Genomic DNA, 7,296 nt, shown 5'->3' with positions numbered 1-7,296 from the left:
GAAGTTCTTCAATAATAGTGATTTAAAAATTCCATCACAACTTTAGCCAAGGCTATGGACTCCATCAATATGACCAAGTAAAACACACAAAAATTCACACCGAGTTGTATCGCATAAAATCAAATAGTTTCTACAATTTGCTGAACACATTCTCTCTTAGATGTCCTAAAGTCATGAATATCAAGGTCTCATGTCATTATTAGTGCCATAAAGGTACTTCAAGTATTAATCAAACCAAAAGGAACAACTAACATATTAGAATTTTTTTGATAGCTTGTCCAAAACACAATTCGATTAAACATTCTCTTAATCCTTATTTGATAACATCATGATGTCGTTATTGCACAAAATGTTTCATACCTTATGTTGGTGAAACAACTCATTTATTATTTTCACTACCCATCTCACCAAAATGTTGGGCTCAAACTTGATTATCAATGAGGAGTGGGAATAAGTGGCCGAAAACATCAACTCAGCCCTTGAGGTAAAAACCTCATCTAATCCTTTCAGCAGTCAAACCCTTTACCATTGATGAAGTAGGACCAGTATTCAAAATAATGAAGACAAGAAAGTCTCTTGGACCGAATGGTATCCCACTCAAATTCTTTCAACATTTCTAGGATATTTGTGCACAAGACATGTGTGATGCCATAATTTGGATCCATCAGATAGGTCAATTCACTTAAGCAATGAATCACAAGAACTAATGAAGGTCATTCTGAAAGGAATAGATAGAAGGTACCCAATCACAATGAAGGCCCCTAATGATGCTAAATGCAATATTTATTATGGCTGTGACTATAGTTGAGAGAATAAAATTCCTCCTAGCCAAGCATGTTAGCAAGTTCCAATATGGGTTGCTTCCAAGGTGAAGGATCCATGATGCTATGATGAACATATCCATGTTCATGGACTATATGTCATGGACAACAAGGTTCTAGAAACTTCTAGAAGGTTCAAGAAATCTCTAGAAGATTCTAAGAAGGTCTTAAAACATCCTTTGAAGATTCTAGAACAATACTTGCGCTAGCACTTACATTGGCATTGCTTATGCTACTTATGTCATGAATGATGTCGATATGCTTATGTCAACTCTTATGTCATCTCATATCTAGAAGCTTTTGCTTAACCTCCTTAACTTTAGTATAAATAGGGGTCTTGGGTCACAAGCCCTTTAGTCTTACCAACACCAATTATGAGTCTCTTGCAAGGTAAGTCCTCTCCAATTCTAGTTCAAGCCTTGTGTCTCCAGTTCGTATCTTGTCTTGTATTTAGTCTAGTCTTACATCAAGATCTTGCCTTATCTTGTATCACAAACTGAGTCTTTTTATAAACATCATTGTATCGTATCTTATATTGAGAAATGTATAGTTGCACTCTATCTTTTTACAATAAAGATTTGAGTTCTTCTTCTTCTTCAAGTTAATTCTTTATGAGGCGAAAATCCTTGTGCTTGCCAAGTTCTTATCGCCCTCATAATAGTTTGGAAAGACTTCATACTTTGATCTATTAAAAACATGAATCTTGAGAAATGGTTTAGCTATGGTGGTTGGAACTCATAGACTAGAAGCATAATGATTGAGAGCATTGCTCAAGTGAATTAGGTTTCAAGATAGATTAACTTGGACTCATAAACATAATCTTGAGTAGACAGAGACACAAACTGAAAGTACAAAGTACAATAGCATTGCATTCAAATAATTGTCAAGTACATTCTTTTATAGTTGCAGGGGATGTACCACTTTTCCTCACTATGCCTATGGGATACAAGACATCTCTTCTAGGCTATTGCATGTTCCTTGCCTTACTGCTCCATACAAAGAGGCTATCATAGGAGTGTGATTGCATATTTCTCAACACCCCTCCTCAATCACAACCATAAAAACACTAAGTATATAGAGGCTATCATGAGTAGAACCTTGCTAAGTGTAGACATGGAAAACCCAACCATATAAAGCTGGAGGCTATCATGTGGCCTCACTAAGTGTGTAGAGACTGTAGTGCACATGTTATATGACGATTACAAGGTTTATGATGGGAGCATTAATGGAAGTACATACAAGGATTTAAAAAGTTAGTTTGAATAGTGGGAATAGAAGGACTGATGAGGCTTGTCCTTTTGCTCTTCTTCTTCTTTTTCTTCTTCTTCATGGTCTTCTCCTTCTTTGACACGTGAGGTAGGCCTTTTGGGATCTCTTCCTGGCATGACAAACAGTTTCAATGTGCCCAATTCTTTTACAAAAGTCATAAACAATGCCTTTCTTTCCTTTGTACTTGTTGTTAACATAGAGTACATGTTCTTCCTTTGAAGTGCGTGCTTCCTCTTACCTTTGAGCTTTTTCGCTTCTTCAAGGAGTGATGCTTTGATGTCTACCAGCTTGGGATTTGGCATGTTAATTAATGTGGTGGAGACATTACCAAATTTTGGAGGAAGACTCTCAAGAAAGACTCCAATGTATATGTCTTCTTCCATTTTTAAGTTAATCCCTGCAAGTTGAGTCAACAAACTTTCCATATAATTAAGGTGAGTTGTAAGGAATGTATTAGTCTTCATATCCAACCTGAAAAACTCAATCAACAATCCATATTTTGAAGATTCAAATTTTCAGCACCAAACAGTGTGTCCAACTATTGCCAAGTAGCATGAGATGTATCACACCTGTCTACATGGTGGATATAGATGATATCAAGCTCAAGCTTGATGAGTGCTTGGGCTTTGTCATCACTTTTTTGCCATACTACTGCAAGAGAAAAATCTCTAGGCTTCTTCTCCTATCTGCTTGTGATAGACCAAAAGCCTTCTTCATGAGGATTAGCTTGATCCTTATCTACCATGTGTGGAAGCTAACACCTTTGAAGTGGCATGAGGGTAATCTTTGCCCATTCTAGATGGTAGGAGTAGCAACAAATCTTTGGAAGCAGATCAACACAAGAGTTGAACCCAACTGTGCCAAGAAACACAAGAGAAATAGTTCCAAGAAGCACTAAATGAGTATCAAAATATACTATGCTTGTTGAGCTTGATGTTGACTCCTCCCCTTCTTCCTGATTTGATGTGACATTCTTACTAAACACTGAGTGTGTTAGTGAGTTGTTTGAGCTAAGAGGAGTAAGAAAATGAAGTGAAAATGAGCTTTAGGTCAAGTGGCTATGGCTACCATGTTAAGGGTTTTTAAGGTCGACTGGTTTTTCTATTCCAGCAGCTCAAGGAGTGCACCACTAGGGCTAATATTTGCTAACGAGAGAGCTTAGATACAAAGCTCCAAATGCCCTATGGCCATAGGATGGGTTCATAATGTACCAGATGTACAACAGGATGCATGCATTATTTTGACAATGAGGGAGGAAACATGCAATTCCAGGCATGAGAATGATCAATGTCAAGGTTTGATGCAACATGATGAAGTGCCTAGAGCAGGCGAAGATTCCCCAGAAGACAACTTGTTGAGATATGGCTTGGATGAGGAGATCTAGCTATTCCAAGTGAGCAAGGTGCCAACTCGCTATGGAGGTCAAGAGGTAGAGTGGAGATGGAGTTGGAGAATGAAGAGTTCTTGTGGAGGTAAGCTGAGCTAAGGTTGAGGAGTGCTAAAAGAACAATGAGCTGAGCTAAACCAAGCTCACAATGGGTCTAATACCATGTTAAAAACACAAATCTTGAGCAATGGTTTGGCTATGGTGGTTGGAACTCATAGAGTACAAGCATGATGACTAAGAGTATTACTCAAGTGAATTAGGTTCCAGGTTAGATTAGCTTGGACTCATAAACACAATCTTGAGTAGACAGAGATATAGACTAAAAGTACAAAGTACAATAGCATTGCATTCAAATGATTGTCAAGTATATTCTTTTATAGTTGTAGGATGGTACCACTTTTCCTCACTATGCCTACTATGGGATACAAGACAACTCTTCTAGGCTGTTGCACGTTCCTTGCCTTATTGCTCCATACAAAGAGGCTATCATAGGAGTGTGATTGCATATTTATCAACATGATCTTTCTATTTGTGATGGATATGATGACGATAATTTTCATCACCACCTTGCAAAATATTTAAGAATAAATTTAAGAACTTTGTGAGAGTAATACATGATTATAAGCAAAGAAACCCCTGACTTTGGGGATCGCCATCCAAGGCCTTCAAAATCTACTCCAAGAACTTCATGAGAGTAATACATGATGACAAGAAAAGAAACTCCAAGCTTTGGGGATCATTATCCAAGGCCTTTAAAATCAACTCCAATAACTTTGAGACAAAGATTATCCTACCTAATAAGTTCTACGAACCAAATCAAAGTTTAGGGGGTTTTGGTAGTAAGTGTGATTGTTCATCTACATGCAATCCAAGCACTATCCTAGAATGATGATGTGAAGGATCTCTTGCTAAGAATACCATAGGTTCACATAATATGTGATTTCATTTCTCAAGCAAAAGAATGTGACAATCAACTATTTGAGAGACATCAACAAAAGTGCCACAAGGCTTAATTAAGTTTAGATGCCATACAAAAATGACTTCCAAAGAAAAATAAGAAACCAATGTCAAGCCTATGGAAATTTATTCAACTTGATTCGCTCAAGACAAAAGCAATGACGATGCTCTCATGGATTATGCTTGTATTGTGGAGACTAAGGCATATTTAACAAGAAACTACAAGTATGAATCTCTACAACACCCTCGCCTTTAGAAAACATGGATACCCAACCATAATAGGGGCCATGCAACTAGACAAAAACAAAAGTTGTTGAAAGGCCCCTCCCTATCTCTTGAGGCTACTTCAAGATTTATGTTGTTAGTAAGAGTTTATGCACCACATCAACAACTAGATGTTAAATAACTTTTACATTCTAGAGTCTCTATATGTTTTATGGATGAGAAGTTTGTAAGGCAATATGGTGTCACAATCATGGAGAAATATAGTCTAATTCTTGCAAAAGTCATAGATGGACATCCTCTTACTTTAAGAGTATTAGGTATGAAACTCATCTTATAAAAGTAACATCAATAGATTTTGTAAACTTAACATTCAATATCATATGTTGCCCAGGAAATCCACTCATCATTGGTCTACCTTGGCTCAAGCTACAAAATCCCAATATCAAAGACTTTAAAAGTTGAACCAAGGCAAGCATAATTTACTTAAAAAAGAGGAATGAGAGACCACCAACTAATGTTGGGACAAAGGTATTCAAAAGCTAAGAAAAATCCTAGTTTCCTAAAATATACTTTGTCGACTAAGCCATTGATCAATAAATACATGCAAACTCTCCCACTCCAATATTTTGATTATCAAGATGTGTTCAAAAAGATTATGCAAAAATGCTTCTCAAGCATCAATCTTATGATTGTGCCATTGAGTTGCAAGAGGGAGCTTAATTGCTATCTCAAGATGAATTGGTGGAGTTACGAAAATATATTGATGAGAGTCTAGCCAAGGATTTCACCAACACTCAAAGTTACTAGTATGAAACCTCAAATTTACCACCACAGCAAGAGCTTCAATATCGTGTGTCAAGAAGAAAGATGGCTCTCTACACATGTGTGTTAACTACAGAGGACTCAACAAGATAACTATTAAGAATCGTTATCCACTTTCCTTAATCCCAAAACTCTTTGAGTGACTTGGAGAACAAAGCTATTCACAAATATTGATCTTCATGGGGCTTATGCTATTGATAGAAGAAGGGAAGGTGATGAGTAGAAGATAACTTTGCACAGAAGGTATGGCCACTTTGAGTATGTTATTATGTCTTTTGGTCTCACAAATGCTTTAATAGTCTTGTGACATCTAATGAAAGACATATTCTATGAATACCTAAATGGATTTATGGTAAAATATTTAGATGATATTATAATATTTTTCAACAATCAAGAAGAGCATCAACATCATGTATAGATAGTTCTTGATGGGCCACATAAAAAGAACTCATATGCTAAATTGGAAGAGTGTTCCTCTCATCAATCAAAGATGGAATTCTTTGGATATATTTGTTTCTCATAATGGAATTTCAATGGACAAAAAGAAGGTGAAGACTATTATTAAATGGGAAACACCAAGCTCAATTTGAGATATGCAATGCTTCTTGGGATTCACAAATTTTTATTGAAACTTCATTAAATCATATGCCAAGATCATTGTGCTACTCACATGATTAACTAAGAATGATAAATTGATGTAGAACTCCAATACAGAGGGCTTTTTAATACTTAAGCAAGCCTTCACTATAGCCTCCATATTGGTACTTGTAGATCCATCCAAGTTATTTTCCTTAGAGATTGGTACATTAGATTTTTCTCTTAGATTTTTCTTGGAGACTGATGCATTAGATTTTTCTCTTAAGGCTATTCTTTCCTAGGCTAGCAATAATGGTTGAGTACATCTAATGATTTGTCAATCCTAAAAATTATCAATGCTGAAATCAATTATGAAATTCATGGAAATAAACTTTTGGCTATGACTCCTTTGAAACATGGAGACATCTTTTAAAAGAACACCCCACAAAATTGCAGTCTCTATAAACCATAAACATCTAGTTCATGAGCTCTCAAGTCTTGAAGTGAAGGCAATCAAGATGGAGCATTTTCCTTTCTAGATTTGATTTTCTCATATCATATCAACTTGGAAACCAACAAGGAAAACTTGATGCATTGTATCAAACCCCCTATCTTGCATCTAAGAAGAAAGGAGATGTGGTTACCTTTCTAGATTTGATTTTTTAATGTCATATCAACCTAGGAACCAACAAGGGAAACCGGATGCATTGTCTTGAACCTCCTATCTTACATCTAAGAAAGGAGATGCACATCATGATTGATAGGATTTGTTCTTTGAAAAGCAAAACAACTCTAACTTTGTGTAGTAAGCAACAAGCAAAGCTCCAGAAGATCCAACCTTCCTTCTACAATTCAAGAAATGACTTTTCAAGGATCACTTTGCCTAGAATAAGTGGAAAATTTAAGAAGGATGTACAAATGTTGAAGAAGTCCAAGAAGTTGAAGGTTTTCTCTATTATCAAGGGCTACTATATATACCACATGGATCATTTTGGTTACATATACTTCAAAGAAGGCATGACCTTTTGATTACGAGGCATTTTGGGGTGAATCAAATAATAGAGCTCATATCTCAAGACTTTTGGTGGTCTCAATTGTGAAAATTTTTCCAAGAATTTGTATTTACATGTGATATGCAACAAAGTCAAAGTTCCTCACCATACTAGAGCTCATATCTCAAGTCTTTTGGTGGTGTCAATTGTGAAATTTGTCAAAGAATTTGTATTTACATATGATATG

Source organism: Lygodium microphyllum, chromosome 24 (assembly GCF_053477565.2).
Source record: "Lygodium microphyllum isolate KBCC chromosome 24, Lygodium_microphyllum_v1.1.10, whole genome shotgun sequence".
Lineage (NCBI taxonomy): Eukaryota > Viridiplantae > Streptophyta > Polypodiopsida > Schizaeales > Lygodiaceae > Lygodium > Lygodium microphyllum.
This window is presented reverse-complemented; position numbering follows the sequence as displayed.